We start from the raw sequence: 24,128 nt of genomic DNA on the forward strand, positions 1-24,128 counted from the left end.
TGTCAGACCCTTTTCTCACAGTTCTCTTTGCCCTTTCTCCAAAGCTCAAAGAAACACCAAAAATACCTTAACCCCATTTCAACATCTTACACCTTCTTGTCCTCACTCTATACCCTTCAAAGACATCAGTTACAGCTATTACTAAAATATATAGTTAGTATTTATTTCTTATTTATTTAGCAGGTTTTTTTAATTTACTAAGAACTGTTGAGGCTAGAAGCTTTGATTATTTTAGTAGTCGATATTTCATCCTTTTGTTCTTCTGTGTTCTGTATAGACCAATCATTCCAACTTCAAAGGAATGAGCAAATGAAATACTACAAAAATTTAGAATTTGTAAAATAAAAGAACGATATTTTAAATAAAATTAACAATCATAAGTGATTACTTAAAGAACCAAAGCTTCTCACAAATGCACTACTAAATCTAAATAAATGAGACTCCATCTTTCTAAATAGCACAAATCCATATTCAGAAACTAAATAAAATTGTGGTTTTAGTTGAACTCTGTGCAATCACTGTTATTTGATCAATTTTCTTCAGTAACTTAACAAACTCATTCAAAATAACACTTTATATCTAGTGACACAATGAACCTACATTATCCATATGTTATGAAGAACTCAGTACGGTAAGAATGGTCTTCCAAACAACAATATCAACTTATCAGACCCACCAGAATTCCCTGGGACTAAACCACCAACCAAAGAGTACATATGGAATGACCCATGGCTCCAGCTGCATGTGTGGCAGCAGATGGCCTTTGTTGGGCATCAATGGGAGAAGAAGCCCTTGGTCCTGTGAGGGCTTGATACACAGTGTAAGGGAATGTGAGGACAAGGAGGCAAGAAGGAGTGGGTGTGTGGATGGGGAAGCACCTTCATAGAAGCAGGAATATTGGGTGTGAGATAGGGGGTTTCTAGAGGAGAAACTGGAAAAGGGAAGAACATTTGAAGTGTAAATAAATAAAATACCCAATTTAAACACACACACACACACACACACACACACACACACACACACACAGAATGGTCTTCCAAAGATATACAATTCTCTGTATTTATTAACAAGGAAAACTAGATACTTGAGGGGGTCAGAGTGTACAATAGAGAGAAATAGCCATGTACAAGTGATATGCAAGAGACACCAGGATAAAGAAGGACTATAATTAGGAATGGGAATGGAGGTAAAAGGGGGGGGCATCAAATAGCAGTGAGAATGTTTGAAAAATGTCCTAAGGAATCATAATATTAAACATCTACCTAAAAGTTGATATTATATATGTGTCAGTATATACGTGTATAGCCTAAATAATTTTTCTACTTTGGACTGATATTTCTCCAACGAGCCAAAACCTCAACACCAGGCATTAAGAAACCCCACTAGATTTAGAAGGTAAGTAAGTCTTGATTACTTGAAATATCAGTATCATGTCACTCAGACTGAGGGTCCAGAAGCCACAGAAATAGATCTGATCTGAAATCTTCACCCATCAGGACTAGCATTCATGCAGCCAGAAGATGCCATTCCAATTTCCAAATGATAGAACAGCATGGCACAAAAACCTGAAATACACAGTAATGACTTGTGTACCAAGAACTCTCTATTTGGATTTAAAACTTGTGGAACAAGAGGAAAATCATACCCAGCACTGTAAACCTAACCAAGGACAGGACTAGTGAACTCACAGGTTTCAGAGAAGAACCTACAACCCCCACTTTATTAGACCAACTTAATTGCTAAGTACATTCCAAACATTTGTTCTCGAACCTACAGGTAAGCGTAGTGCTCATATCTCATGAAGAAAACCTCTGTTTGTGAGAGATAGATGCCACTACAGAGAATAACAACCAATCAAAATCCACAGTTGTAGTGCCTAGTCCCAGTGGACACATCCATTGCACAACCCTTGAAGTCATGACTCAGGCATCATTGCTAAAGAAAAAAGATAGAAGACTACAAAAGCCAGAGAATGGGGTATGTGAGTTTTCCCTCGAGATGTCAAGAGGTACAACAATAAAGTCTCACCAACATGGCTACTTAAACATGACAGGAACAAGGACTATACAAATAGGCATGTTCATGTGGAGCCCAGAAGGCTGGAGACACACATGGAACTACAAGAAACTAAGGGATGTTGAGAACAGGAGAAATTATCTTTCCAGGGAAGAGAACACCAACTGACTGACTGACTGTCAATACCAATGCCCATCCGTGAAAACACATACATACTAAGAACATCATAGAGACTGGGCAGACTTTATTTATATCTCTAGAAATGCTTATGTATGCATATGTGCATGTGTGCCTCTGTGTGCGTGTGTGTGTGCACGCGTGTGTGCATGTGCGTGCAATGAATATTTAAATAAAATGGGGCTATGAATTTGAGAGTGTAAAGGAACACTCACTCGATCTTGTACCCATCTGTGTCTGCCAACTCTAAAATGAACGCACAGTGCTTATGAAGGACCCAAAGCAAACTGACAGAAGGTAAGAATAAGAGCCCCAGCCAGAGTAGAGTATAGCTGCTGGGGCTCCATACAGGACTCCTCTCAGCTGTCACCTTCCTTCCTCTCAGAGAGCTTTTGCACATTGCATACACAGAGAGTCAGCACCTATGCTAATGACAGCATCCCATACCTACTGATGTTATACCAGGAAGACTGTCGTAGTTGGTCCTCACAGTACGCCTGTGTCCTCAAAATACAAGAACATTAATGTTGTATTAACAAAACCTCTGTTTGAATGTCCCTATACACACACTTCCTATTTATCAGCCTATACGTATCAAATGTTTACTCTTGAAGCAAACATTCCCGAAATATTTACTACAAATGTTATTCTGTTAGCGTTATTTAAAAGTCTCTTAACAAACAGATTACTTGAAGAATTGGGGAAACACGTAGAAAGTCACTGGAGTCAACCTTACAGGTCTGTCATGAATACTGAAAAGTTGCCGAGAGTACATCTTTCATGGTCCCACTATATACAAAAGAGGTCAAAGGACGGACGCACAGTATGAATGTGTGCTCCCCACTGGAAGTGTAGAAAGTTGCGTGTTAGCAATTACACTACTTCCGCAGTGCTCTGATTGGGTCTGTGACTGGGCACGTACATAGCTCTAGAAGAAAATGTTGTATACAAACGTAACTAACAATCTAAAACTGTGTAACTAATAAAAGAAGGATCAGAATTCAAATGAGACAAGTTTATTCTCAAAGTTTACACAAGTCTCAGCGAACTAAAACACTGAATCCACAGTGTAATCCTCATACGCCACTGCTTAAAATGTGTTGAGAGTTCCGAAATTTTGAAACAATTACAATTTAAAAATGTATGTGTGCCACAACTTTTAAGTCTGGTATGATAATATTCTATTACAAAAATGACTGCTAATATATAATATATATATTATAGATATATAGATATATAGATATAGATATAAATGGAGAGAGAGTTCCCTGATTTAGATAAACAACCATCATTCTAACAAGATATGAAATTATAAAATATTTATTTGGACAGCAAGCTAAGTGAAGAATGATGGACAACAAGCCGAGAGGAAATGGAGGCTTCTCTCCTAAAAAAGAACAGCTCTTACTTTGCCATTGTGTACAGACATCTGATTCTTCCTGGATCCATATGTCAGCATCGATTTCGTGTGTGTGGAATGTGACCTCTACCATAGCTTACACGACGTAAAAGAAATGTTAAAGACACAACCGTTACAATTCTCTAGATTGCTCACTTGAAACCGTGCAAAGCAAATGACTGCACTCTGAGAGAAGCCTTCCTTGGTGACTTCCAGGTGCTCGTGAAAGGCTCTGAAAGTCCCTAAACACTGATATGCACATTGTGTCATGACATTGTGTCATTTTGCATGTCCTTTTTTTAGTCGTTCCACAAAGGAGATTTGTAATCGTTTAAGATCCTGATTCCGTGTAAAGTCAAGTAACCAGCTCATAAGCACCTCAGTAAGGCCAAGCATGTTGATGCCCTTCCTTAGTCTAAAGGGCACTCAGAAAAGCAATGTGAGCTTAAAATTGGCTTTCAAGTTTCTTTGTGTTCTGAAGAACAACTATTTGAATAAGAAGACTGCTAATTTCTTCCCTTTCTTTCATTTGCCTTAAATTGTTGGCTTCTGAATTTCATTCACATTCTCAAGAAAATTCTGTTAATGGAAGGTCACCCTACACTAAGTGAATCCACCAGAAGAGACAAAGATTAAAAGGATAATTCTGGATGAGTCACAGTTTTTATGAACCATATAAAAAAAGAAAGCAAAAACATAAATTCTCACTGGTCAATACTGTAAAGACCTTGACCCTTTAGAGACATATTTCAAAGCTCTCCTGCTGCATTTTTTAGGGTTACACTATGCAGAATTCAGGGTGCTGTGCTTTGAAAGTCCACAAATACCACACTGCTCTCACACAGGCTGGCTCAATATCTTCTTATACTTGGCCACAATGGGACAGTAGATCAAGATAGGATGAGCTTGTCTTTGTTCATATCTTGTTTTTTTTTCTCTGTATTCATCCTAATGTAGAATATCAACTATTAGTGTTAGAGTGACTCTGACAGATTCATCTTCCCTAATTTGATAACCACTTTGTAAATTTTCTTCAACTTAACAACCATGCATCTGGCCAACTCTTCTACTTGTGCATTGTAACCCCTCAAGCATAAGAAGTTATCTAATGAAATTATGTCTCTAGGCCTGCTGATCGGACATATAGCCTACTTTTTCTAAGGTTTATTATCCTAAATGTGAACCTGTTTTGTTGATTTGTATCTAAACTATCTTTTTCCCCTGTTATTTCTCCTTCCCAAATATTGTTTTTTTAAAAGTTATACATGTTGCTTATTTATATACATTAGCATTCTAACTGTAATATTGACACTAATATTAACTCTAATATTAGAAAGTATCTCTCTGTGTTTGCACTTGGGTTTACTTAGAGTCAAGAGTTGATGTCTAGTATCTTCTTCACTCCACTTCTTAATTGAGACAAGTCTTTTCAGGGAAGCAGAAGCTTAGTCACTACTCTTGCCTGGATAGGAGGCCAGCACCTGGAATCCCACTGTCTCTGCTTCCTCACCACTAGAATTATAGTTGTGTGCTAGTATGTCCAGATTTTCAGGGTTCTGGCCGCTGAACCCAGTCTTCCTGCTTGCACCACTTATCAGCTTTAATATCTTTCCAGAACTTTCTTCTTTTTTTCCTCACATTTTTCTAGTGTTTATCTCGATTTCTGACACACGTATTAGCACAGATACTGCACAAAATGTTTTATGTGCACTAAATCTCAGAAGAATTAGCATCTACATCTGTCTTATGAGCTAACTTCAGTTTCTAAAGCCTGCTGGTGAATTTTAACAACTACAGGCAAATCCAACAGTAATATATGGCAATAACTAGTCCTAAAGGGCCAAAGAGATAAAGGCGTGTTAAATATCCTAACACTAGACGGTAAGTCAAAATAAGTATTTCTAGCCTTAAATCTGGAGTCTTAAAAATGCTATGCATATGAAAGTATAATAATGTTTTATACCAACTATATTGGTCTACAGAAAGAGAATGATAAAGGTCAGATTTTTAAAAAGATGATATTCCTACTGCACCTTGTACATAACCTATTTGCTGTGAAAACTGACTTGGAACCTAAGTAGAGTGCAGGCCACATCTGTGCAGTGCACCGCACGTCTTAGTTGCCTGTTCCTGTTCTTGTTGAAGATAGCCATTGTGTCCCAGATACACAGAGCAATGGTTCCACATCCAACATTTACAAACTAAGCACTTACCATTGCGATCCAAGTGTAGACTCCGAGTTTCTACAAATAATTGGATGGATCATACATAGACACCAATCCTTAATAATCCTACATATTTTTAATTAAAGAAAAACTTGTTATCAGACTCAAAACATATTTCTTTCCTCAATTTTCCTTACAACTGAAAACCTGTATACTTACAACAAGAAAACTAACTACAAAAAAAAAATAAATCCCAGAAAAGTTTACTATCCTATTTCTCTATAATAAAAATAGGTATTAAAGCATTCATCTAGAACTTAACTATGAGGTAAAATTCATATCAAAATCAAAAATTAAATGTGAAAAACGAGTAAGGGAAGAGAGGAAAGAAGGAAAGAAGACAAAAAGAAGGAAGGGGGCAAGGATAGAGAGGGAGAGAGGAAGGGAAGGGAGACGAAAGGTGGGAGGGAGGGAGGGACACAGTGAGGAGGGAGGTAAAGAGTGAGTGTGAGGGAAGGAGTAAGGGAAGAAAAGATGGTGAGTGTGATTCATAGCAGATAAAAAGGAGAAATTAAAGCATTGCATATCAATGTTTTTACAAGACTGGAAACTGGTTGTAGTAACCTGCAGATATTGTTACCTTGATGCAAGCTTAATGTTTTAACAGAGGGTTAGGCATTTGCAATGCACAGTTGCTTGAATTTCCCACAATAGAGCTATTGAGACAAGGACTCCAACCGTGTACTTCAGGGGCCGAGTCTCACCCCCTTAGTTATGCCCTCCCCCGTGGGAGATACCTAGGAAAGCAAAGAGTGGCTGAGGGATTCTGGAGGAGGAACACATATATCATAAAACATAATTAAAAACTGCGGAGGCCGCCGATGACAAGAATAACCGTAAAAAGCAGATACAACCCAGCTGGCTGTTAACAACTTCTGAGTTATAAAAATCTTAAACCTGCAGTAAAGCACTCAATTCGATTTACATAACCACGGAGCTGATATTTTTTTTAGGTTCCTCCATTGGGAATTTTTGTTTGGTTTTGGTTTTGAGTTTTCTTTTTTCTTTTTCTTTTTCTTTTTTCTTTTTGACATGTTTTAAGGCAATATAATAAACAACTATGAGAAGAAATAATATGGCAACTTACATAGGAATTCATTCCTGCATTAAGACCGGAAATCAGAACTTTTATATGAAAGTCTTCCGGGAATTACAAAGTATATTTAGCAGGTCCGGGTTGTCTGACTATGTAGGGTTATTTTCCAGACTCTCTGGTTTCTCATAATATAATGCTTTATCTGTGGGGTCAGGGGGCAGGTTACTCTGTCTGCGTTAGAGTCATCGGTATTTTATAATTTCATCTCGCTAATATTCACCCCACAACCAATATCTATGGTCTAAAAAAAGAAAATATTTTGGCCATCCATATCTGAAGCAACTCTAATTTCCTGCAAACCTAATGATGCAGCCAGCATACAGAAAAACTAACATGGCTTGCTGTAGGGAATTAAAAATAAACAAAATAAAATAAAATCAATTGTACATTGAGTGAAGTTTTGATGTATAAGTGCTGGCAGCCAAAATTGCCCAGGGCACAAAATGAATATTTCTGTTTGATAATTTACTTGATTCACTGTGTAGCTACATGAAGGGCATTTTATGCCTGACTTATATTTAATCCAGTCACCTGCTTAATATTTTAAGGGCCATAATGATAGACAAGAATGTAAACATATATAGCATGGTGACATTTCAGACCTGGCATACACATTACATTTATGTATTTTGAGTTTTAACCACTTAATAATAATAAATGTGGGGAAGAATGTGAATAGGAGTTACAACAAAATATAAAAGTATTCCACTTTCATTAAGAAGAATGTAGACAAAGGTATTGGGATTACGGGACAGGAAATGACTCTTTGAATGTCTTGGGATTACAGGACAGGACTCTAAATGTATCCAGTAGGAAGCAGCAATAGATTCCAGGAACCATTCTTCCACTTTAAAATGTAAAGTGCAGTTTTCAGGCCGAGTTTCCTCACGAGTAACATAAGTTTTCGTGAAGTACCACATCAAGTTGTTGTCAGATAAGGTGATGCAATAGCTAGGTGTTGAAATAAAAGTTAGGAAATCTTAAATATGAACGTGTAAGTTTACTTTTATACATTACGGTGTTTTAGAAATTGCAGTTATTATTAGCTTTAGGGCCTTAAACTCTAAAAAGTCATCATACTAAGAATATTAAAATAAAGATGTCTTATATGAAAGAAATGTCAATGGATCAGATTTTAGAGACTGGTACATTATCAGGGACAACAAAAAGTTTAAGTAAACCAATGGAAAATGTAAAATCTAAAAAGTACCCATGTAAAATACATAAGAATGAACTTAAAACAATTTAAAAAGAAATGCAGATTAAATGGTAGACTAGAAGAGTATTAGAATATAAGCACTGAAATCATAAAAATTTAATGGGTCTGTAAGTTTTCTGGTTCTTTACTACCAAGAACAATGTTTGTTAATGATAGTTCTTACAAAGTCAATGAATGAAATGTATGTATGTTTGTATCAATTAGGCCTGTCCAGTCTCTGATTAATATCAGGAAAGATGAATAATCATTACTTAAACTATAATCTAGAAGATTATAGCAATTCCTACACAATGAAAATAACTCATGGCTCCAACTCATTGCAGAAAATTTTGTATTTGTGATTAGACAAATTAGTGTACGTTATTATGTAATTAAGTCTTAAATTTCGCTTTCGAACAACCAGTTTAGCAATTTTAATGCATCAATATTTGGCCAGATAAAAATAAATTTACTAGATTGGTTTTTCAAAGTAAAATATGAAATGGAATTACTCTTTGTACCTAGGTGTGCTTCTACTTGATAGACACTGGTGAATATTTTGAATATTTCTGGGTTTTTTTTTTCAGTTTATTTTTTGACCGTTGGTTACATGTTTTTTTTTATCCGTCTGCTTGTTTGATGGTCTGGCTATATGATTCATACTTGCCTCCAACTTATAAACCTCCTGCCTAGGTAGGTAAATGCTTAGATTACAAGCATGAAATACGAGGCCTGCCTCTTAATGGATTTTAGATTCAGGGTTTTTCAGACTAATTGTGGTGTTTTTCTTGAATATTAATACTTGAGAGTGTGCACTGAAGATACTTTGTTTACAGGAGTCTGCCGAAGTTCACAGATGGACCGATATCTAGCGTTCTCCATCCTCCCACTGTGCTTGTAAAGAACACACTTGTCCAGTTCTGCCGTCCAGATGAACAGGGAATTATTCTGTCCTTCTGCTAAACGTGAAATGGATGCCGTCATGTTCCACCAGAGCACCAGATTTTCCTCTAAACATCCTCATTTCCTTAAGCTAATCTTCATGAAATGCCTGCCAATTTTCATTATCTGATCTGAACAAACTGTTTTCTACCAAACCTCTCAAGACTTAAGAACTGTAAAAGGACATGATGCTATGGCTGTGCTGTAACCAGGCCACGCTGTTGTCAAAACAGTACAGTGAGTAAAGCTCATTAGCGTCAGCATTCCTCATGAACACAGAAATGGACTGGAGTGAGTTGCCATATTGGCAGAGTGCACTGTGATCTTCTTCCCAGATGTAGGAATTATTATTAAGGTGAACACAATAAAGATTATCGTTAAAACTTTCCAGGAATTGGTTCATTCTTTAATTTTAATTGTGATCACCCTCAAAGAATATAACGCTTCTCAAAATCATCATGTTTTCTACACAGTGCTATAGGTGATATGCCAAAAAGATAGTTTAAATGAGCTAGTATGTATAAAGGGATTTAATAGGTAAAATTTAAGAAAATTCTAATAAATAGTATCAATTACTGACGCCTAATGACCCAAATGCAACATTAATCAGCAAGGGATATCTTTTATACTTCCTTAGCATATAAAATGGATTTCAATATTTTTTCACAGAAATTGTCACATTTACGTGGTTTATGCTTGTGACATACAGAATTTTCATGGATACCATATAGATATAAAATAATTTAAAGATACAATTTTCTATCATGATGCTTATGATCATGCCCTTAACATTAGCCGTTCTTTTAGAAGACGTCAGTTCTTTAGCACAGGTCTCTTGTCATGCAAAGAGACCTTAAATTATGGGTTTTGAGGGGCAATGTCATTGATCCTTGTAACTCATGACAAATACTTATAAAAAAGAATCATGACTTCTAAAGTATATACTTCACAGATTCCTAGAAGTAATATGAGTATATTTTGTTATAATAAATATAGCACATATTTGTTTCAGATTACTTACAGAAAAATTTGTTATTTAGAAATATAGGCCGTGTGAATATGTGGGTATATGTTTACATATAACTGTTTAGCCGAGGAAAACATTTATCGAATGTAGATCTGTAAATTATGGTCATAAAGAAGAGAGGGAATCCAATGGTATTGCCCAGTTATTTTATTATTTTATTACTCCAAGTAGACAAAAGTTTATATGGCACACAGTTTTAATTGGCTCCCTTAACATTTTAAATATAGTCATATGACTCATGAAAACAAAAGAAAGTAGACAGAGAGGAATCATAATCTTGGTTTGGGGAATAGACTAAAATTCATGCAGAATACTGTAGAATACATGTAGAATTCTTCATATAGGAGATCATTGGAGAAGAGATTCAAAGGTTAAAAACTAAACAAACTTCTAGTTTTCTTTATTGATACTGACACACAGTAACACTCAGGCTCAGAAATTTGAAGCAATTACCTGTGTTATATATATATATATATATATATATATATATATATATATATATGTATATATATATATATATACACACACACACACACACACATACACACACACACAGATACATATGTATCTGTGTGTGTGTGTGTTTATGTGTGTGTATGTGTGTGTGTGTGTGTATGTGATGGAGGTTAAGCAAAGACACATTTATGAAAGAGATCAATCACATAGCTTCCTGTTAGAGCCTCTGTAATTGTTAGACTTTCAGGGCAAGGCAAGTAATAATGGTGATAGGGTGGTGTACGACTCAGTGGTGCAGAACTGGACAAGCACTTGCAGTCCTCCACGGTGTGTTGTATTGAGAGCGCCAGCACCAAAAGTAAATAAATAAACAAACAAACAAATAAGAATAAGAAAGGGGTAGGGGAGAAAAAGCAATAAAATACTATAAAAATCCACCCTTTTCAATACATAAAAGTATGCATAATTTATTTGATATTACTTGACAGAAATGAATGGCTATCTCATCCATACAGCTTTCTAGAATATGCACTAAGGTATGCTATGGTTCCTATAAAACAATATATGTTGTTTCTAATTGATAGAAGATTTAGTTGATTCACTGGTTGTCAGTGTGTTGAGGTTTTATTCCCAGTTAGAAAGTCATAGTTGCAAATACCAAGTGCTATTGTAAAATATTCTCCTATGTAAAGTAGATTGGTGAGCTCATGTCAAAAAAAATCATGATCAAACCTGGCATTTTTGTTGACAGACTTTGTGGTGAGGCCAAAGGTGTAATTAGGCCAGAAAATTACTTTCTCACCACTAGAATTGTTCCCTTCAGGTTTTGAGTTATCAGTCCAGAAAATTTCATTAAACACTAAATTCACTTTAAGACAACTGTCAAAATTAAACAGAGGTGAGTCATGTCAAGGTCCTAATATTCAAATCTCTCATTTGGACTTTGAGATTCAATACAAAATAAAAGGCTACCAGTTCAAACTTCTATCAAGACAAAACTTTTTGTAAATTTCTAAACAACCCCTTTCTTTGGAAAACCACATAACTTTTATTTTATATTTAGTAAAATATTGATTTGAAAATAGGAGAAATTAAATATTATTACTGTAAATATGCTACAAGAGGAAAAATAGTCATGAGAGAATTGTGAGCTCATCATGTATGATCTAAAATGTTGAAATGATGGCTACAGCATGTTCTCATGTATTTATGACATTTGAAAGAATGGAGAAGATCCTGGTATATATTGTACATATAGTTAAGGACTGTTCGTTACCAAAAGAGAGAAACTTATACTATATAATGTAGGAGGATTATTAGTTCTATGAAATATATAAGTACTTAACAGTAAATTTTTGAAACATAGATCATTTATTTAGCAAAACATATCAAGTCTTTAGCGTTTTATATGACAGAATGAAATATTATTGCTGTAACAAATACACTGAATTATACTGGAGTGCCATCTCTTACAAAGTTCCTGCCAGATAGTATTTCCAGTGAGCTACAAAATAATAATAGAGAAGTTCATCGCCAATGAACAAATGGGTAAGCGAATACTATCTGCAAAACTGGATGATTAAGGAAATTTAAGGTGTTAATAAACATTTTCAGTTAGATGACTACGACTTCTAAAAAACAGGATATCTGTGTGTAGGCATTCGTGAATTTCAGAAATAACTTCGTTAGAACTAAATATTTATGGTTCGATAAGCACTATGTCGTTTTGCAAAGTTAAATGTAAAAGTCAAACTACCCATATGTGCTCAGTAAGTGGTGACAAGTTAGACATAAAGTTCGAAATGAGGGCACAGTAAGGATCTCAACCTAGTCATGAAATATAAAATACATGTATATGAGTGCCCACTATCTGTTGTAATGGCATTGTACCCTAGGCTGTGTGCACATGAGGCAGGAGGTCTTTCACTGATGTACATTTACAGCCCTGGAGAATAAATTTTAAGATTTCTCCTATCATCTTGCTACTATTTATTAACTCTAAAAATCACAGGGGCTGAACATTTATACTCCATAAAAATATTTTGAATCAGTCCTTAATATTTCTATAAAACATAAAATGAAGCACCTAGTTATCTGGGAAAAATAGGTCTATGGGTGAGTAGAGTATCTTTGATACAAATAATTTAAGTTACTCCAACAATATGTGTAAAGCTAACAATTTTAGCATTGAGATTAAACATGCCAACGATAACTTAAATATTCTATTAAATTTTAATAGGCTTTAAAAGAAAAACCATTCCAATTCTGCAAAAGAGCATCAGGAGTACTGAGAAGGAAGGAGTAGCACTCAAGTTCAGAGCTCAGATGTGCATTAATATGAATACATTATGCAATTTTAGTGTCTTATTTTATTCTTTAAAATAGGTTTAAATACGTTCTATAAATGTGATATAGTGTATTAACTGTGTACGGAGTTCCTACAATGTACTAATTAAATTCTATTTATTTAGCAATATTTTAACTACAATCTCTGTTGGAAACGGAAGACACAGTAGTGAACCACGTGGACAGGAGTGTTAAAAGCAGATGACCATTTTAAACATTTTTCTTCTTTTTATATAGCATATTCGATGTCTTAGCAAATATAGATATTAAGTTTTATAGTTTTTAGATGAAAGATACATGAGGAGCAATATATACTTAAACTCAAATATACTTTAAATCAAATACCAAGAATTTTCGCTTATAAAAAAGTATTTGTGTCCTGTGAACCTGTTGTGTGATGACTGTGGTTCTTTTAAATGTTATAATGTACAATGTCCGCACGTTTTAACAGTTGTTTCAAAACTATTCTTTGAAAGCTACACTTATTATTTTTTCCTTTTTTTATTGGATAGTTTATGTATTTACACTTCAAATGTTTTCCCCTTTCCCGGTTCGCCCTCTCCTATCCCTTCTCCCCCAGCTTCTATGAGGAAGCTCCCCCTCCCACCCAACCACTCCCACCTCAACACTCTGGCATTCCCCTACATTGGGGAATTGAGCCTTCACAGGACCAAGGGCTTCTCTTCCTATTGATGCCAGACAAGCCATCCTCTGCTACATAAACAGCTGGAGCCATGGGTCCCTCCATGTGTGCTCTTTGGTTGGTGGTTTAGTCCCTGGGAGCTCTGGGTGGTCTGGTTGGTTGATACTGTTGTTCTTCCTATGGGGTTGTTCTTTCAGTCCTTTCTCTAACTCCTCTACACTTCTTGTGCAGTCAATAAATAATTATTAAAGAAACACTGAAGCTATCAAAGTGTTTTTGTAACCAAACTAAATAAATTTAAATAAAAACAAGCAGTTGCTGAGGGAAATCTCTATAGCATTTTTACATACAAGATATTCTAAATTTTTTTCCATGTCTAATAAGAATTGTCGCAATATTGTAAGTTCCTTTCCCCCGTGGTTGCTTCTAATGAAAATCATGTGCTTCAGCTTGGATGCATTATGCAGCTTTAACGTGTCTTGTTTTATTCTTCAGAATAGGTTAAAATACTTCCTAGAAAGATATCGTACAATTCAAATCAAATCGTACAATTCAAATCGACATAACATACTTTTTACACCTAAGGTTCTACACTATTACTGATTGGTGAATATAGATAAAATAAGTGTGACAACTATTCATGTTCTGGTCTACCATTCTGATGCTGAGATTTAAGAGATTAATTTTAGGAACCACAGGAAAATAGACTTTCTTGACTTTGGGCCAGTGACAACAGTGGTCAGGGCATGTCGAAGTATATAAATAGTATGTCAATGAGGTTTTGGGGCATTTCTGGGAACAATTCAAAGATTTCAAAGAAAGCATCATACTCCTTTCTCTACAATAATGCTATTTCAGTTTTGGAAAGCTACATGTCTCTGAAAAGTCTGACTTTGACTAAGCCTTTCTCACGGGTACAGATACTAATCTACAATGGAAGATTGATGGAGAGCTCGGTATAATTTCAAAAATTCATAGAATATTATTATGTCATGAGATCCATGCTGAGAAAGCAATTGCTATTATAAATCAAGAAGACAACTCGTATGGACAGGTCATATGGTAGTGGTTCTTCTTGGAATGGTATCTTGAGATTTAATTTTTTCAATATGTAACCTAAAGAATAGCTATGGTGATGTGAATTTCACTCTCAAATAAATCAAAATAGCATTGAATTATGTTATTAAGAGAGCAGTATATTGGAATTTAGAGTTGCACAAACACACACATACACACACACAAATATATATATATATTATATATATATAATATATATACATATATATATATATATACATTCATTTGAACCAACCCTTTTCTTTTTTTTTCTTTTTTTTTTCGGGGCTGGGGACCGAACCCAGGACCTTGCGCTTCCTAGGTAAGCGCTCTACCACTGAGCCAAATCCCCAACCCCCATGTAATTTTTCTTAAAATGACTAGTCCCTAGGGATTTCGTTTAGGAATATGATAAAGTAATAGAAATTGCAAAAGACATTTATGCTTTTAATAGTAGAGTGAAACACTGAAATGCATAGATCAATTGTGAAGATCTTCCTCTATTCACATTCATCAAATAGATGCTTTAATAGGAAAAACAGCAGCTTCCTGAAAAATGTCCTAACAAACTGGTCTACAATTTTACTTTATTAGAGAAAATAACATTTTATTGGCATTAATATAAATATTTCACATATTTCAGAACTATCTTGGTAATAAGGAATCATTATGTCTACCTGGGAATAACAGGGTCTAATGTGTAGATTTTTAAAATCCTACCACAACACTGTGTTTATAATCTTGTCTCCACATTGTTAGGAGTGAAGAATATCAGGTAATGAGAAAAAGTATATTTAGAAAATCAATTTCCTCCAAATTTATTGAATTTTTTAAAAAAAACTGACAACCTTATGGAAATGTCTTTTAACTCAATATAGTGCTAACTTAGTAGGACATTTAAAGTGAGGTACATCTCTGAGAATTGAATACACATCACGAGCATAAATCATAAAATTCTATAATGATGATCCCAAAGTCATCACTGCCATGAGAAGAGAGTCGTCTCAGGAAGAGAATATGTGAGCTTAGATAATTGCGTGATGCTAATCAAACCTACAAATAGATGAAATGTAGTTATCAAAAGATGATAGCACATACCTAAGGATGAGCCCATTGCCTCAGATATATCATGTCCAGAGATAAGCACCTCTGCTCAATGGGAATGCATCAGACTAACTGCTTCAAAGCTCATCATTAGGAAATCCAACATTTTGCTAAGCAGTGCTAAGCAAAAAGTATTGTGCTACATAACTTGTTTTTCTTGTTCACAGAGTTCTATCAAGTAGACGCTGTGTCAGATTGTATGATGACTGTTAATGTGGCAGTGGGTTACGAGAAGTCAGCTTGATGTAAGAAATTGGAAGTTAAACAACCTGTTTTGACAAGTAGCAACAAAATTCATACTAACGAAATGTGTATAATGCTCAGTGTTTCTAAAATGATGTGCTGGGCCCAGTTCTTGCCCGAGAGGACTAAGCAAAGCCAACATTGTTCAAGGTCACTTAGCTGTGAAGTGACGAGGAAGAAAGAGCGTGCCAAGCCCTTCTGGTTCCAAGTCAGGATCTGTGTCACAATACCACCTAGCTTGAAAAAATAATGTCCTTTGAAGACCTGAGTCATAACGTACTAACTGTATTCTAAATGTAAGAAAAGAAATAAATAGCCACAGTAGTCTTCTCTAGGAATAGGATTGCTTGCAGTTGGAATCAAACTGTGAAAGGGAACCAAAGATCAGTCATCACTGTGTATATTGTTGGCCAGATAACAAGGGAACAGTCATGTTTGTGTAACACAGTTGAACTCACTAAAATTAGATTGCACTTTTATCATCTTGAAAACCTGTTTCACAGTGTATGATACAGTAAGTCAGTTCGTTTTGAGCAATTAGAGAGTCCAACGCTCAATTTAATCAGATGAAAGCAATCTATGCTCTTGGGGTCTATTGTCATTTGCAACGTATAAAGATTTAAAGCAGTATGTAACAGGGTATTTCATAGCCATAAAGGTACGTTACCTACAAAGACACATCTACGTAATAAGTTAGTGTCACTGAGAAAGTACGTAATAATCAAAACTCACTGCTACCTCTGTTAACTCTGGTGGGGTTCTCTTGTACTGTATTTCCATGACTGTGAACCACTTGTTAAACTAAAACGTTTTATGACAAAGCTGCACGTTCTGAAATGCTATCATTTTTTATTTTTAGATCAAATAGAAGTAGCTTGAAGATGACCGAAAATAAACTGTATTAATTCACAATACCGTGAAAGATTTTATTTCAGCATTTTTCCCTGAATTAATTTCTTTCGCAAAAATTTTGCTAGAGATTGACATTTGACATTCATGCCAATATGAGAAAATGATTGAATGTTTGAAAACAATTTTATTTACCTATGAAAGAAGAACTCTGAATAAGCCAATGGTTCAATCAGCATACATTTCATAAGTGGTGGACTGAAAGGGTCCTATAACCTTCAGATATTGACTTCTCTTAGAACTCGATTTTTCTAATTGAAATTGACATCAAAATAATTTTTAGTGAAGTCCAAATTATTTCATTTAAATCCTTTAATGTGTTTATTTCTCCATGTTATGCCAATGGTTGTACTTCCTCTGAGCAGAAATTTCACCCCTATGGCTCATTTAAGAGGACTCATGAAGGCCAGGGAGATCAGAAGAAAAGACATTAAATGGGGAATAAAGTGTTTGTTAGATTTCATGCTCACAAGTTTTCAAATGAGCTAAATACACCATCTATAAAAGGAGTGCAGCAAGAAAAATATGATTGTGAGCAACCTAGAGTGTTCCTTTCTAAAGTCAGTAAAAGCTAGTTAAGTTTAGATACGTATATATAATTAGTATGATGTAATTTAATGTCTGGAAAATGTATATCCCCTAGCTATAAAGATACCATATCAAGTAGGAGACGGAAGTTCAAGCAAGAAGGAGCACAGGCTACTTGGTTTGCGTTGAAGATGACTTCGCTGTATTCTCCTGACTCCACCTATCAATTATTAAATTTATAGGCCTACACCATGCCTGCCTTACTCAATGCTGAGGACTGAATCTGGGTTTCCTGAGTGGATAGCAAGCACTCTACCAACTAAGCTTCTATTTCCAACTTTCCTTTATCTTAATAACCTAGGAACTCTATATTCCCTACCAAATGTCCTTGGAGCTGAATTGGATGGCTGACGATCAGGGAAGAGGACCTGTTTATTGTTGTTGATGATGATGATTTGTTTTTGTTTTGTTTTGCTTGTTTGGGTTGGTTTCTGTGCTGCCTTTTAATGGCATATAAGATGATTTATGAAATAAATATAAAACCTGTGATAAATGACTTTCTACCCTCTAGCTTCTTCTCAACATTTCTGTCAGAAGATACAGGCACATTTTCCTTGTCATACATTGTATTCAGAGAAGAGATGAGTTTTTGCTTGTTTGAACCTTATTTTTGCTGTAAATGGACCCTGAACTGTGAGCGCAATATGTAGGCTCTAAAGGAAACCAATGGAGCTCTTGGTAGCTTAGTAGACTGTTGCTTCAATCTATTGGTTAAACGTTTATCCTCAGAGCACCGTGGCTCTAATCTATCATGCTCTATATGTTTTCTTATCGCTAATCATTATAATTTCTAAATCATCTAGAAATCTATATCATCTAGATTGTTCCCTTAGTGTCCAACAGTTGGTGAGTACTTTAAAATATTTTCGAGTACCATGTCTACATTTAATATGCCAGATGTCACTTGAAGTGCTGAGTAATATTGTTTTGCTATTTCTCTTTACCTAAATATCATTTCCCTGTTCACTCAGTTAGGATTAAATTATCACTTTTAAAAGTTCTACCAGAGTAGCATTACCCAGGATTACAGAGACAATGAAAACATCTCAATATTGTTAACATGGAATGTTTTTAAATAAAGTTAAATTAATTCATTTGCAGGACAATAATCAATTTGCTCACAAAAACACAATGCAAATACTTTCTAAGACTAATCTTTCTGCCTTTGCTCTATCTATAAAACTTTTGGTAATACCATTCTTCTTAGTTAGCTCTCCTATCTCCTATCAAATGACAACTAAAACTTAGAGGCATCCTTAGAAAATAGGGAGAAAATAAAAGGAAGTTCTTACTTGATTGTTACCTAAACTAACTGGCCCCATTTTCTTTTATTTTCAGTGCTAGGTTTGGGAATGCTAGGCAAATGGTTTGCATCTGAACTAAATCTGCAGGATTGTCCTCTTGATGTAACTACATTTCCTTTATCACTAGGCACACCGTGACACCAAAAATGGAAGCAAACATTGATAAGAACTAAAGGCTTCAGTGCTATGATCGTACTGAAAAAGCAGCATGATCAGATAATGACCTTAGTGTGGGCAAGTGAGATACAGACCTTAATAAAAACTTGGAATAGAAAAATAAATTAGAGGAGATAGGACTAGGATTACCTCCTAATTTATATGGAAGGGTAGCCTATCCAGAATCTAGTAAGATGCATAAAATGTGGTAATTTAATTAATTCTAAAAATCACAGTCTCTAAAGCTGAGAAAATATCTTAGGGATTTCTCTGCTAGGAACAGAGTCAAAGTATATTGTGATTTGGCAATAGTACTCAATTATGTGTATTACATATTTTAAAAATTACGAAATGGAGACATCCTTAGTCAAGTGCTAGATGTGCAAGCTTAAGGAGTTAGCTTAAGTTAGCTCCCCAGAACCTAATTTATAAGTCTGAGCACAGTGGCGCTCATTTATTTTACAAACACTAGGAAGATAGAGAGGGGGGTTCCTGGGGTTCCTGGCCATCCAGCCAAGCTTACTTGGTGAATTCCACACCACTGAGAGACTGGACTCAAGAAAGTCAAGTCAGAAGTGAATAAAATGGCACCCTGTGCTACTCATATGCATGCATACACGTTCACTCACATATGAATGTGTACAGACATGGGCCTGCAGGCATAAACCTGATACCGGTACATATGCACCCATACATAATTAACAGGCAACTATATTTATATCATTCCTTATACCATAATCGGTATTTATGTTTAATTGAATTGTATCTTAAATGTATTTAAATGTATGATAAATTAGCTCTAAATCAAGACACTGTGGGTCCAATGAAAATTATCATCCTTTTGGATCATCTAGTAGAGTGAAAATATACTTATGTGCACATATAAACATGAACATAATTATGAAATCTAATGTTATTTCTGTGACAAACACAAATTTACATATACAGCATTCATCAGTTGTTCATGCTTCTATGTAGCCATCATAACCTATGAATAAAAAAAGAAATATTTCCTTTTACATATTTGGTGTACCTCTGTTTGTACTCTAAACTCTAAATATTTAATATAGAGCCTATGTGTGTTTAGTGGGAATTTAAAAGCTGTATTAACACACAACTGGTTCAGTTTGTAACTGTGAGGCATAAAAACTCCTCTCAGAAATCCTTCACTAAACAGTTATTAGCAATATTCACTGAACAAATATTTATTTTGAGTGTCTGCCCTCTGCCAGGCAATATTCTCATATCTAGGGATACTTGAGCGAACAAAACTGGCCAGAATCTTTGTGTGTACATTTAATGTGTGCATCTGAGACACTGTAATTGACTTCTCACAATTCTCATCCAGAGAAACTTGCTGGGTATGGTAAACTGACAGCAGCCCCTTAAGTTATGTTCTGGGATTCTGAAAATACTATTTATGTGCCAGAATATGTTTGTGCATGCTTTTTAGGATGCTGAGCTGGAAAGATTGTCCACAGGTACCTTACAAGAGAAGAACAGTAAGACATTTTAAATACAAAGGGGTCAGGATGGGGAGAGGGACAGGGACAGGAGGAGGGAGAGTAGGAGAAATAGGAGAGAGAAAGAGAGAGAGAGATCAGACAGACAGACATACAGAGAGAGCTATATACTAAGGAGTGCCAATATTTAGGAATGAGTCTTTGTAAGACTCAGTAGGACTTATGACCTGACTGGCAAATATGATTTTGGCACATTGATATTGATCATAAATCCTTGGATTCCAAAACTTGAAGAAAAAAATCTAATTCTATGCAGCCATTCTTACAGTACATTTTTAGACTAGCCTCAAGAGGAAAAATGTAATTTTAAATTAAAATTTTAAAACTTTAGTAAAATGCAAGATGGTCTAGTATTCACACTAGCCCACCACAAATGGAGGAATGAAGACATATTAATTCATTTTTAACTCCAATCAAAAAAATGGTCTTTATTACAAATCTCTATTATACTCTAAAAGTATTCACTCATAATGTTTCCTATGTGTGAACATAGAATTCACATGTACAATATGCTGTGTGAACACACTTTCTGAGTAGTTTATGATGTATTTACTTTTTAAGCAAGGCACTCAAATTGAACCTTACTAAGGAGCTCACTTAATTCACTTATTATTTCTCAACATAGAGGGAAAGTTTTAATCTTTTCAGAAGATGAAATGAAAACTTTAAAAGTCCTTAAAATAATACAGATGCAAATACTATTAAGGGGTAGTTTAGGTATTTTTTTGCTCACCATTAATATCACCTAGAAAGAAATAAAGAACACAAGCCTCAAAACTAAGGTTTTGTGCCATCAATTCATAGAAGAATGTGTTTCTTTAAAATTGTTTTGTTGTGCTTAACATGGATATTTCAAATGGATTTGTCATTAACTAATATTGTCCTGATCTGGAAATTTATGAGTTTGCTAGGTATAAATCTATGCCATTAAGACACGTCACTGAGTGGATTACTGTGTCTTTTTTTTTGTTTGTTTTGTTTTTTAACTCTGAAAGTGTGTTTGATATGCATTTACAAAGTCATAGTGAGAAAAAGGTAATGCCCAAGAAGCAAAATGTGAGTCACTTAATCATTTCATTAAAAAATTAGATATTGGAATGCCTTCCCTTTAATTCCACATGCAAATACTGAACATTCATTTATTGGTACTGACTTCCGACACAGAAATTGTATTTCAATAAGAGTTTATATTCTGACCTAAACATGAAATCAGGAGGTTGGCCATAGATACAATCCAAATTGCACTTCTGGCACAAAGAAAGGAGTATTCCAAATTCCTAAATATCCTTTCCTTAATTGCGTAATAGACATGATTCTGTAAAAACAAAACACAAAAAATGCCTGAACACTATTAGAGCTCTGTTGCTAGGATGAATTTATTTCAAACTGGTGCATATTTCAGAAATGATTTATGGCAACGTTCCCTCAGGATAAATGTAGTGACCACTGCAGGAGGTGTGCTGCCTTGTGAGATTGTACAAAAAGGCTCTTTCTTTCCATTAACTCCAACTTCAAGTTGCTATGGCATCTGTGGCAACCAAAACCTTTGGAAATTATAACCACCTACCCATGTCCTCTTCTAAGGTTACACAAAAAATCTACTCAAGCAAATAATAGAAAAAAAAGAAAAGAAAAGAAATAATTGACAAACAATGTCATAAGTTTTGTAATTTTGTGTTTGGTATGTTTCTCATGTGTGTGTGTGTGTGTGTGTGTGTGTGTGTGTGTGTGTGTGTGTTTGATTATATATCATTTTCTTCTGAGAAAACAGTTCCTTTTAAATTCTAATGATCAATCATTAAAATAATTGAGTGACCAGCAACAAATCTATAAAAAAATCCATAGATATTTATAAATTCATCAAAATGAATAGATCTTATTTTCAAGGACCGGGCAGAACAAAGTTCTTTAGTGTTTCCAAAGACTAAACATTAGTTATAGGTACATAAGTAAGACTAAATGTTCATGGGTAATCTGCCATTTGAAACATAGGACTTGAAACTTGGCCGTTTCAATCTGTTCATGTTGAAGCTATTATGTTTTTACCCTGATGGGTATATTGAGGTCAGAAATATGCTATACATACCTTTCAAAAAGTTAAACCTAAAAGAAACTTTAAAATTCTATGTTTGGTAAAAATCTAAATCCTTACTAGGAAAAACATGTGTAAGAAAGGTAATTGTGTTGCCTACGATAGGGAAACATCAATCGAGAACATTTGCAGGCTGGTGTAAATCTTAAGACCCTGATCTGAAACATGAAAGTGGGTGAATAAGGTTACAGCACTGAAGCCAAACTGTTCTCTGCTCTTGGCATGGCTGTAGGGAATACTAAAGTAGTCTAGAGTCTTCTACCTCCTCCAGTTTACCCGCTTCTTAAGGTGTTATGATCACCTTTTCAGTTCAATGTTTGATTAACTTGAAAAAAAAATCCCGGTTTATGACTTCATAATACAACATAAAAAAAAACAAAACAAAACAACAACAACAACAACAACAACAACAAAAAAAACCCAAAGAAGTAAAAGGCACGCCATCACAACTAAAACACATCAAAACGATCCAACTTGGAAAATGAATGATTATTGATGAATCAAGTTGGAACTACTTCCCAACTCTATATTCATCCGGGAATTGCAAGATATTTGAAGAAAAGAACTTATTTAAGTCATGTGATATTTGATTTGTGGATTGTAGCACATGAACTTGTTTCAGTTAACCACCTCACTTACTGCGAAGTTATTTTATGATGCTATGTAATAAAGTATCACTTTCATTGATATCAAGTGTGCCCTACTATTGCCTTAAATATTAAGGCAATTTTGCAACCAGATCTTGAAAATGTTTAAATGAATAAAATAGGAAAGCATGTTCTGTAATTAAGTAGCTTTTGAAAATGAACATAAGCTTATCCAATACAGAAAAACTATTTCTAAGAATATTAAATGGAATGATCCTTGTGAAATTACTGAGGTCAAATTTCTCAGATCTTTATCTTGTCAACATTTAGTGTATCATCTATGCAACACAGAACAGTTAGTTAAAAAAATCCATATAGTCTCAATTACAACAACAAGAATTCTAAAGGAGCTCTGAGGTGGTTAATTTATCAACCTTGACTGGAAGGAGAGAGAGCACCACGAGGAAAGCATAATTGAGCCTTGATCTGTGGAGGTGTCTTTAGAACTAACGATGGAAACTATGCTATGTTAACTGCACCTGAAAAACTCGTCTCGGGCTGTACCGCACCATCCAACAGCATGTCTGCCTGAGCTTCGGGCCAGGATTTAGTAGAACATGGAGACTGAAACCAGCAGGCTCTGTTCTGTTGCTCTGCCTCCAGGCCACTACCAGGAAGTGAGCAACTTTTTTCTACTACCCTTAAACCATGATATTCTGAGTTAAATGTACATAGAAACATCAGGCCTTAGATATGACTGAAATCCTAAGCCTGAACAAAGCATTTAGTCTAAGTTTCTTTTCTTTTCTTTTAAAGATTTATTTATTATATATAAGTACACTGTCTCTGTCTTCAGACACACCAGAAGAAGGCATCAGATCCCATTACAGATGGTTGTGAGCCACCATGTGTCTGCTGGGATTTGAACTCAGGACCTCTGGAACAGCAGTCAGTGCTCTTAACCACTGAGCCATCCCTTGAGCCCCCTAAGTTACTTTTCTAGAGCATTTGTCCACAGAACAAGAGAAAGGGGAATGAAAC

At 35.1% G+C, this 24,128-nt stretch overlaps 1 protein-coding gene across 3 annotated transcripts in view; it reads right to left on the bottom strand.

Moving 5' to 3' along the window:
• Positions 1–24,128, bottom strand: part of Dach1 (dachshund family transcription factor 1) — a 381,684-nt gene that overhangs the window by 205,186 nt on the left and 152,370 nt on the right. The window lies entirely within an intron of this gene.

Source organism: Rattus norvegicus, chromosome 15 (genome assembly GCF_036323735.1).
Source record: "Rattus norvegicus strain BN/NHsdMcwi chromosome 15, GRCr8, whole genome shotgun sequence".
Taxonomy (NCBI): Eukaryota; Metazoa; Chordata; class Mammalia; order Rodentia; family Muridae; genus Rattus; species Rattus norvegicus.